At 36.6% G+C, this 12,063-nt stretch overlaps 1 protein-coding gene; it reads right to left on the bottom strand.

Moving 5' to 3' along the window:
* The window catches only part of LOC118223930 (SLIT and NTRK-like protein 5), a 396,174-nt gene that overhangs the window by 217,621 nt on the left and 166,490 nt on the right, over positions 1-12,063 (bottom strand).

Raw genomic sequence — 12,063 nt, 5'->3', positions numbered from 1 at the left:
CCAATTTGACTGGATAGATTACACACAAACCAATGATATAGTCAGCTTTTAAACTTGAACTGATCTGGTGTTTCTACAGCAAGGTAGCTGAATATGTGTACATCTGAGAATCTGAATAATCTGTGACAATTTAACATATAAACATAATGAGATCTGGTTATTTTCACACAGAACACTTGTGCCTTTATACATTTGGAGCAGGTTGTATGATTTATAGGTATGAAGTTTTATTTTAAAGTGTAACAGTTACAAGCTTGATGAGCAACAACATGAATGTGTATGGAATTATAATGATTTGCTTAAAATACACAAAGCAGACTGAAAACAAATCTATCCCACAGTTATTATTGGAGAACATTTATGCAGTGCTACTTCACAAACAGATGCGATAATGTCTAATCTTTAATGACTACCTTCGTATTCACTAAATGCCATCCATAATCACAGTAGGCACTGAATCATATTATTTCAGCTACCTTTATAGAAGAGTACAAAATGTATTTCTTAGTCTGATGTGTAATAGCTCATTGTAAGCAATAATCAAATCTCAATAAGTGCTGTAGTGTTTTTTTTTTTCAAAATGCTTTGGAGGTGTGTCGAATTTCCAAGTCTTTAATCAAAATAAGCTCTTCTCATAGCATCTGTAGATAATCGTGTCCGTAACATGGTTCGCATATGAAACATCTAGAGCTTCTTGCATCTTGGCATCAGGGTATTACAACGTGTCGTTCAGTTGTAATCCAATACATGCCTGGACAATTGGGTTGAGCTTGAACACATAGCGTAATTAGCAGTGATTGAAATGAAGGAGCACAACACATATTTACTGAATGGATTAAACTAATGATACCCAAACATTGATACCCCCCCCCCCCCCCATTGATAATATGAATTTTGATAATAGGAAGACCTTCCTTCCCTCCCCCACAACTATCCTTCAATGTGCCTTTTTCCTTCAACCCTTACCATGTCCTCTCTGTTTCTCTGCTACCATCCCCCCTGCTCTCCACTTTGGGAGCCACTGCATTAGACTTTATATTTATGATGATGGAATGCCTACTCTAAACAAACAGCTGAGGTTATTTGTGAGAAAATGTATCTGTCTACACTGCCCAAGCTTCAGGTTTTCACAGCACAATGTCTATTTACACAAGATGGGATTAACCAAACCTCCATGCTTCACTGTGACATTTTCTGACAGCAAGCAGCATTTGAGTTCTCAGGAGTACTGCTTTGTATTTTTTCTTTAAGTTGTATAGGTGTCATACAACAGTTTCGAGGATGTTGATGTTAGTGTTTGCAATTTAATGGGAAATAGCTAGTCAAATTTCAAATTATTACATTACATTACATTACAGGCATTTGGCAGACGCTCTTATCCATAACCAGGAACAAGCATGACGAAACCCCTAGAGAGAAGTACCGGTCCAAGTGCAGGGAACAACCGCATAGTTCAACTTGGACCCTGAAGGTTAAACTGATTAACACTAAATTATATAGCACCTTCCATGCAAGATTTAAATACAAAGAACAAAAAAGATCCATTAAAAATACAATATACTAGAATACTAAAAAAAAAGGTAAAAAATGTAAAATTATGTAAATAGAAATAAAACAGACAAAAATAAAGGTGAAAGGTGAGAAACAATAAAAGTGAAATAACTATGTAAAAGCTAAGCTAAAATGGTATGGCTTGAGATTTCATTTAAAACTGGCAACAGATTCTGAAGCCTACAGGCTGTTCCAGAGGCAATGACCATAGACACTAGCTGGCAGTGGCCTTTCGTAGGTCCAACGAAAAGGCCACTGCCAGAGGACTGGAGGGATCTAAAGTGAGTATGCACACGTGTGGCAAATTAAAAGGAAAAACCAACGTAGCCCTCCCTCTATTGTGATCAGGAGGTTTACTGCTGACAACCAGTCTGGGAGCTGAATGCAGTTCTGAGCATACAGCAAGGTAAAACCAAATGGTTTGATTGTTTCTAAGTGAATTTAGTTTTTGTGATAATTAACAATTATGAACAAATTTTGTACATAGAAACTCTCAAAAGGACAGCATGTGACTGAAATACAGGACTTAGTCAAAAAGAGAGAATGGGTAAATAAAGAATATTTGTCTTGTAGGATTCCAGAGGGTAGGACCCTCGATGGAATTCATATCTGGAAGTGGAATATGGCTGGGAAAAAACGATATTCCAATTTGGGGAGGTTTTTGGAGATTTGGGTCCACATTTGGTAAAACTCATGTCAATTTTTTTCCGGGTGTTGTATACATCCTGGGGTACAGTTGGAAAAATAAATCTGGTTTTGTCCAGTATCAGAAGTACATATAATCACTACAGAATAAAGAAAATACAAATCGATATTTGGAGTTCTTTTTTGTTTTTCTGAATAAACATGCCCTATGATCAGGAGATTTGATAATTTTAGTACAAAAGTCAACTTTTGAACCATGTCTGTACTATATATAATGGGGTTTATTTAAGATAGGGGGATTCTTCCAAAATCCCTGGATTTTGAGTGGGGTTTAAGGGGTTAATTACACATTAAATGTGGTCTGATCTTCATCAGAAAAGACAAACACAATCTGCATAAACTGCGTAAAATCGAATAACAAACAAATAATTGTACTTCTTCTTTTCAATACCGAATGCATTATTTAAACATTCACAGTCGAGGCTGGAAAAAGTATGTGAACCTCTAGACTAATTAATTCTCCAAAAGGTAATTGAAGTCAGGTGTTCCAATCAATGAGATGAAATTGGAGATGTGAGTTGGAGGTGCCCTGCCCTATAAATCATTAGGGAACAACTAATTTTAAATTGTATCAAGAAATTTTACAGGGTAGCAGTCCATCATCTGAAACTTAATAGAAGTTGGGTGATGACAGAAGACAATGACCCAAAACACATAAATAAATCAACAACAGAATGGTTTAAACAGAAGAAAATTCATGTTTTGGAATGTCCAGACCTTATCCAAATTGAGATGTTGTTGCATTACCTAAAGAGGGCTGTTATTGCAAGAAACCTGAGAAATGTCAATGAATTGAAGCTATATTGTGTGAAGGAATGGTCTAAATTTCCTCCTAACCATTGTGCAAGTCTGATCCGCAGCTCTAGGAAACATTTGGCAGAGGTTATTTCTGCTAAAGAAGTGCAAGGTACGAATAGAGGTACAAATAGAAGGTTAATCATAATAATGAAATGGTTTGCTAGTGTTGATAAATTTGGACCTCAGAAACTGTAAGGTTTACATTTATGATTAAATTAAATCATGGTCAAAGCTTTAATTGGATCCTCTACCACAGATTGATGATGCTGGGTATAAACTTATCCATATGAAGATAAGCATCTTTCTTCATTAATAGGGTTGGCTATAATGGACAACAATTGTTTTGCTTTTCAGAACTTTGACATAGCAGTGCTGTTTTCTGGTGAAAATAATTTGACAAGTTTGGAAGAACAGTTCCTGTCAAACCCTGGAATCAAGTCCAGAGAGTTTTGTCAAGTCAACTGTGCAGATTTGCTTTGGGTCAAAAACCCTAATAGCTTCAAAGAATCTGTGTGCTGGTTGAAAGAAACACAATTTCTTTGTGAGTGCATCAGGACTGTAATATGCTGTCAGTTTCTCCGCGACTGTTCTGAATGTGTTGACCCATTGGCTATTTATTGTTTTGAGTGCACTTTGTGTCAGCTGGGCTAGTGTTTGAAATTTATTTCTAATTGTTCAATATTATTGTACATTTCATATATTCATATTTTCTCTAAGCACAAACCAGTGGATGATTTCAACAATGCTTTTGCTATGATCCGTGATTAATGTGAGCTGTGCCCCTGAAACCATTATCGCACAACAACTCCCTGAGCTGTGTCAGCATAGCAGTATTTGTTGAGATGATCATCTCCAGGTCCACAAATCTGGAATACAAATTGATGTACTCTGAATAGTTTTTTGAATGCAAACTGCCCCATCTTGTTTTGCATGGCTCAGCTATGGGTTTTATCCGCCAGTCTGAACCTTTCTTCATTCCTTGTTACGTTCCTAAGTAGTCATGCAATTTATCTTTGTGGGTAATTCCTTAAAAGATCTCATATCAGCTCCTGCCACCTGTCAACTTTGAGTAAGATGCTTGTCCAAATATTTGCAATTTGGGGTTTTGTGCCCTGCTGACTGATGATTCTCCCTTGCTGAGAGATCATAGTTTTTTTTTTTTCAAATTATGTAGAATATAGTGAACCTTTTTTGTGCTATGAAGCAGGCAAACACGTGGTTGTGGTTGCTCTAAGACTTTTTACATTCATGTATACTTCTTTCCACTCCATGTATTTGGAAAACAAATTATTTTTGACTGTCACAATTAACTACTAATTGTTTAATTTAGTCGGTTGATTATGCTAATCCAGTGCCTATGGTGATCCCACGAGGATATTGATTGTAATGCAATCTTAAATCCCTGTGGATTGTGAGCTTTTTTAAAAAAAGTGGTGACTCTACTCATGTGGTATAAAATTAGACATGTAACACAAAAATTATTGGTTGATTCAAGTCATATCTGAATTTAATCACTTTTTCAAGTATATTTTACTACAGTCATTTAATTAATTACAACCAACAGTATTCCTATCAGACAGCCTACAGGATTATTCCATCTCTTCAAAGCTTGCAGCTTCTTCGTTGTACTTATTTTTAATGGTGATGGACCCTCACATGCCTCCAACGGATTGACAGAAAAAGAGACTGGAAAGCCTTAGGAGATACTGTACCATAATTGATAGCTGATGTGGATACCCATAAGTGAAAAAAAAAAAATTGCATTTTCCTGAAAAGACAAACTGCTTCTCTGCTCTTATGCAACAGCTTGACTTTGAGTGAGGGATACACAAGTTGGAGAGGGGATATAGTAGGGTACCAATCAGCATACCACAGTTTTTGGATTACCGAGTTAGCTGGATAACTGCACTAAGCAATAACCAAAACACCTCTTTTTACTTAAGTCATGTTACACATTTGGGAGGGTTCCTAGGTTTTACTCATATACCAAATTATATATGAGTCTTTAAAGGTGTAAAATTGATTGTGGATGAATATCTGTTCTTGTCCTTCTTGACCTGCGTGCTGCCTTTGATACCATAGACCACCATATCCTCCTCCATAGGTTAGAAAAATCTTTTGGTGTCACAGGGCTAGCCCTTGTGTGGTTATATCCTATCTCACTGACAGATTTCAGGATGTTAAATGCCTTGAGTATTTCAGGGTAAACCTTGGAGTACCCCAAGGATCTGTGTTGGGTCCTTTGTTTTTTTTTCCTTGTACATGCTTCCTCTTGGGGGCATCATACGCATGGTGTTAACTACCACTGCTATGCAGATGGCATGCAACGTTACATATCTTTGAAACCAGGTGAAGTTGCACTAGCCAAGTTAGAGGCCTGTATTAAAGATGTAAAGACTTGGATAAATGAAAATTTCCTCATGTTAAACTCTGATAAAACTGAGGTGCTCGTAGTAGTTCTAAAATCTCTTAGAGATAATTTCCTCCATTGTTCCTTAAATATACATGGCTTCTCTGTCTCCTCAAAAGCAGTTGTTTAAACCTAACTTTTTGTTCAGATCTCTCTTTTCAGGTCCACATTTATAATATCATACGAGTGGCCTTCTTCCACCTAAAGAACATATCTAATTTAAAGAAGATGCTGTCCCCCCAGGATGCTGAACAAATGAATGTATACCCTCAGCTTTAATACTCTCAGTCTACACTTTAGCCTCATATTCAATATTTTATTTACAATCCAATGTGCTGAAGTACAGAGCCAAAGTAACAAAAATTATGTCACTACTCCAGTACATTTTCAATTAACTGCATAAGAAAATACCCAATAGTAGCAGAGGTGAAGGAAAATATATTTAATTATAATACACAAAATAAATAACAGTTTAATCACTTTAATATTAAATTCAGAGGTGTAACTGTTCTTTAACGTATTTATTCAATTTTGTTTTTAATAAGCGTTCATTCAGCCTTGGCTGTATGAGGTCAAAGCAGATATTCCGTGTCCCAAAGTCTTTTAAGGACTTTTAAGCAATCAGTTCAGTTCTCAGACACCTATTTTCCATTTCTAAAATGAGCTTAGTGGTAAATTAGTCCTTTATAAAGAGATTAAAATGTAATGGATTATTTGATAGACTGCTGGGTGAAATAATTACAGCAATTCAAGTGTTCACTTGTGTTCAAGTTTATGGAAAAAAGACAAACTTAATGAGCACATTTCAGTAACTTTAACTGATCATGAGATTAACTGGAATACAAATTCACTCATTATTTACTGAGTTTGCTCTGAATGTCCAAAATGTTTAAAAATGTATCTACCCAATTCTGGCAGAAAAATCTGAGAAACTTAGTAAACCAATTTTCTTTTTAAAGTAGTTATATATAAATAGATAAGATATGCTTGGGATAGCGTTATAAATAGTCTTTAAATAAATAAATAAACCCAATGACACTGGTCTAAAAATCTCTGCCAAAGATAGAATGAGTTAAAATATGTATTTAGCACAAGTGGAACATTAAAAGGATACATCTGTTTCAAGTGCTGTAATCAATTGAAGACAAGGCTGATATTTCAACCAGCTCTCTCCAACAGAGAAAATTAGATACAGCCATATTCCCTTGAGCCTCCTACATGGAGTCAATTACCTTCTGGGGTTAGGAGCAGCAGTACCCTTTGAAGGGCAATTGAAATTATGTGATGCCCTTATTTTCTATGATTGAATGGGGGTGACATGGCACAATCAGCAAATTATGTCATCATCATATCTCTCGTGTAACATTTGAAACTAATCGCAATCATTAGGAAGACACTTGAGTATATTCTTCCCATAAGCCACCTCATATTAACGGCCAATTTGAAGCCTCCTCTCACACTGCTTTCCATAGCAAGTTGGCACCAATAAATGGCTTGTTTCAGCAGTGGCACCTGCCTACTGGATGGCAGTCTTCTTGTTTTCAACAACCATAGATTTTCTTCAGTGTGGATGAATGCGCACTGGCCTGAACATAATTAGTCTTGTTAGTACCACATACTTTATGTACACTCTCTGTTTATTTGTCTCAATACTGCTGGTGTGCCAAGTTTCTATACATTGGAAACAACTAAAACATTTTTCATTTAGTGCCACAGAAAATCTAAAGCTTTGAAGAAAAATGGGTTAGCCTACTACAGAGGTATTTTCTCCAACTGTATACCATACCACCCAGTTTCACAAATTAATTTACACTCTTGGTCTAGAGAGTGAGCTCTCCCTTTACAAAAAAATTCATTAAGATAGATAGAAGATATAAATTCATTATGGGTGGGCAACTTCATTCCTGATGGACTGGTGCACATGCAGGATTTTGTTTCCACAAATTGCCTGGCTCAATTTATTTAACTGATTATCTATTTGCACAAACAGCAGTTCACTTGTAGATATTTTTATATTAGGACTGAGTGATATGTTTAAAAATATCACGATGTTGGCGCTTGCACCACCCCCCGACACTGCAACCATACATGGCCTACATCCTTCGGTACAATACAAAGGTGCACTAAGGGATCTTTTAGACCAAATATAGGTTGATACATACAAATTAATATAAATTTTATTAAATATGTTTTGAATGATATCCACTCATATGCATGAAGAATCTTTCTGCAGGCTAAGAAGGAGCTATTTTATTATACATAGAGCAATTCTCTGCATACTCAAGATATTCACTAGAGGGTCAAATCAGATAAATTTATGTTTCAGTTGTTCGCTATAAGAACTTCATACCATGCCACCGGCTGTTTTGGAAAGGAGCCATACTGTGCTCAATCACAAACAGGCAGAAATAGAATACTTTCATTTTCAATTAGCGGCTTATTTTTGAGGAACAGGCATCTGACAATGATATGTTGACAGAACATTGTGCAGATCAAGTATTTTTCTTGGATCAGTTTTTAGCACTCGAGGCCTGGAGTTGAGAATTGGGTAACTGAAATAACAGCAATAAACTTCACATACATTGCGTCCCATCATTTGTAACAGGTCACCATGTTTAAAAATGACATAACATTGGCGTTACAGTCAGAGTAGGTCTATAATACAGCAGGACAAAATTAACAATAGGCATTTGCCGATGTAAAAAACCGAGAAGGATAATTCCTTAAATATCTAATTCTCGAATTCAAATGGAAATATCTTAGGGTCTTATCAAACAATCAAATGTTTGATCACAGGGGCATACAACACCCTTTTATGAAAATAAAATAAAAAAATATGTTCAGCAATAAATGAGGCTAAATAGGTTTGGGTATGCCTTCTTTAGTCTCTGTGGAATATATTGGTAAAAGTTCTGTTGTAACATGGGAATATTTTGAAAGTTGGTACACAGTCTGATTTTATTTATTTATTTACTTACTTATCCATCCATCCATTTTCTAACTGTGAGTTTCGGGCAACAGGGCAAACAGAGCAGCCCACACCTCCCTCTCCCCAGCTCCTTCCCCCAACTCATCCCGGGGGAACCAAAGACGATTCCAGGCGAACCAGGAGATATAATCTCTCCAGCGTGTCATAGGTCTGCCCCTGGGTCTCATCCCAGCTGGATATACCCGGAACACCACCAAAGGAAGCAGCCCAGATATTTATTTATTTATAAAGTGATACAGAATGAAAACACCTTAACAACATGGGTTCAAGTTCTGTATCACTTTAAAATAAAACTGCTTTATCTGGATATCCTTATAAATCCAAAAATGTATAAATATAAATGTTCAAATTTATACGGTTTACCTTCTGCATTCAGAAGTTTTTTGGTTATAAAGAAAATTTTGTTATTTTGAGATCATCAGTTGTTTTTCTCTCTACATATCGATCACTAATCCTGGTGAAACCCTGGACAGCCCACTTTCACACTCTGGACACAAATTAATTTATTTACTCACTCACTCATTTACTTACTTACTTACTTACTGTATTTCCTTGGTTACTAATTTATCATGGTAGACTGATAAAGGATAAACCTTGTATACCCTGTATACACCATATATGATATACACTACATGGCCAAAATAATGTGGACACCTGGCATCCAACATAAAAATAAAAATGACGTTTTGGCCCTAAAGTGCTATAATAATAATAATAATAATAATAATAATAATAATAATAATGGCCCAGGGATAGCTGTGGTCCTGAAGAACTACAAAGAGTGTTGCCAGTGGATGGCTCAGTCTTGCCTCCAGCAAGACATTTTGGCCAAAAATATATCAATTAATCTATTATATTTTACTATCTGAAAGTAGCAATACATTTCTCCCATATATTATGAACAGTTATAATATCTGGTCTCCATAAAAGATTTTATTTTAGAATACGTCAGTATATTCCAATTCCGTGATAAGCTTCAGCTAGGTACGGCTGATAAGTTAAAGGATACATCAGTTTTGAGCAGCACTGTTCTGTGCATCTGCTTTTATACCACAACACAAGTAACCTTGACTGTTGCTTGGTAGAACACAGAAGTCATGACTGTACCAGAGCCAAGGTCATACAACAGACACTCAGATTATGAAGTACTGAGGAGAGGTGGAATACCAAATCAGTACAAATTGTTCTCCAGTGGTTTACTTTTGATCCCCAGAGAATGAATTTTTGACAAGTCAGACACCGGAGTCGAATTTCGACATGTTCAAAACCTGCAGAAGGACTGGAACTGAGTATTGATATTAGCCAAAAGAACAATGGTGCATTCAGAGGTTGATGGTAATGAGTTCAGGTTCAGTAACTATGCAAACAGAAAACCATAGCAGATGGGAGCCAACAGGCAGCAGATATAGAAGCAGCGCAGTGAAGAGAGTCTAGTCAGAAGAAGGAGACTTAAATAAAACTCATTTCCGTAACACCATCTTCCGAGACAGCCTACTCTTGGCCAGTGACACCACTGGGTGGAGGCTCAGAGGTATCGTGTACCCGCAAGGACACTTCACCTTAATTCTGTACATGAGTCATTGACCTTCTGGTTAAATAAAGACAGCTGCATGATTGTGCTTCCTCTACTGAGATTATTAAAGCTATCTTTGTCTGGGAAAATAAGGTGGTGTCTGGCCCTCTATAAATAAGAAATGTCAGCCGACAATTCACATTCCTACATTTCTTGTATTGGTATAGTACTGTGTTATAGGCTTAGTGATTGTGTAAGTCACTGCAACTAATACTGACTTGGATTTATTCATTATAAAACAATTCTAACTTAAATTTGTGACCTAACAGTACCCCATTCTCTCATGACAAAATTGGGAAGATTTTGCAAGCATTAATGTGCCTGATGACATTCTCATTAAGATGATACATATTAGCTTTCCCTTTCCTGTTTGTTTGCATCTCTACTGAACATGCCATTTTAGAATGCAATGTTAGCTGTGTGGTGTTTTGGAAAGGATAAGGACATTATTTAATACAAAATATAACAATATAGTCTGATCTTTTTTCTTCTTTTATTTTCTCTACCGAATAACATTTGCTAATTCAATGTTTGATTTATCCTGAAGCTGGTGAAAGTATAATGTCAATGTATTGGCAGAGTAGGGCTAAACCCAATGCCTATTTCAGAATTTCTAAATAATTGATGTTGGACTACCACAGTAATATGCTTTTCAACTTGTTTGTACACTGATGCATAATGCATAAATACATAAGCAACTGGCTGAGTAAAAACATCTTATTAAACAATGGAATAAAAAATGTGAGAGAGCAATGAAGGAATGCAAAATAAAGGGAAATCTGCAAAAGTTCTTAAAGGGTATCTGGTGAAGAATGCAGTGTTGTTGCACGATATATCTTGTGACAGCAGTTTCCCCACTGACTGTAAAAAGTTTGTGTAGTCCTTCAAAATGAAGAGATTTCATAGAGATTTGGACTAGGTAAAGCATATTTGTTTACAAGCATAATTATGGCCATTAATATTCACCTTGCGTTGTTCAGTCAAATCACACAATCATAATTTACTTCAGTAATCCTTTGTCAACAGTGTTGTTAAACGCACCAAAATCCTACATTAAAAGAATGCACTCATTTTCATAAGCAATTCGGCTACGGGTCCAGGCCCAGATGCTCTCCTGCCTAGATTATTGAAAAGCTTCTGGCAGACCTACATCACAGTGCTATTGGACCTCTCTAAATATTCCTGAACTTGGCAGTTGCACTTGGCACCCATGACATACCACCCCTTATTCAACATTTGGTTAAGCTAGTCTTCATACTTAGCGTATGTTGTGAAAATGTGCAGCACTTTGCATTTATCCATATGTGCATTATGCATTAGGCGGGTATTACTGTATAGATTTTTTTTAAAGAAAGCTTTTTTGGGCACTTGAATGTTTTTCCATCCTCAGTCGTTCTTTCAATTTGTGTTTAATAAAAAGTACTTTTTTTATCCGTAATCATTGCTTTTGCATTCTCCAAGTCTATTCAGCTCTGGAAATGTTATATACCTAATCATTATTTTTGTTCAGTTTTAATGATTTTATTCACAAAAATATATTTAATAAATTTAATGCTGGAGTTTGCATGTTCTCTTCGTGTCTCCGTGGGTTTCCTCCAGGTACTCCGGTTTCCTCCCACAGTCCAAAGACATGCAGCTAGGCTGATTGGAGAACCTAAATTGCCCATAGGTATGAGTGTGTGAGTGAATGGTGTGTGTGTGTGCCCTGCGATAGATTGGCGGCCTGTCCGGGGTGTATTCCTGCCTCTCGCCCAATGCACGCTGGGATAGGCTCCAGCAGCCCCCACAACCCTGCTCAGGATAAGTGGGTATAGATAATGAATGGATGGATGGGTGGAAATTTAATGCTGTGTTTGCCCTGCTATGGATTGGCAACATGTCCAAAGTGTATTCCTGCCTTGTGCCTAGTGCAGGCTGGGATAGGCACCAGCCACCCCACTCCCCCAACCCCCTATTGACCCTGACAAGGAAAAATGGTTTAGATAAAAAATGTATTTCATTATTAATCAAAGACTGATACGCACAACACTGATACAC

The sequence above is a fragment of the Anguilla anguilla genome, chromosome 3 (genome assembly GCF_013347855.1).
Source record: "Anguilla anguilla isolate fAngAng1 chromosome 3, fAngAng1.pri, whole genome shotgun sequence".
NCBI classification, from domain to species: Eukaryota; Metazoa; Chordata; class Actinopteri; order Anguilliformes; family Anguillidae; genus Anguilla; species Anguilla anguilla.
This window is presented reverse-complemented; position numbering and strand designations above follow the sequence as displayed.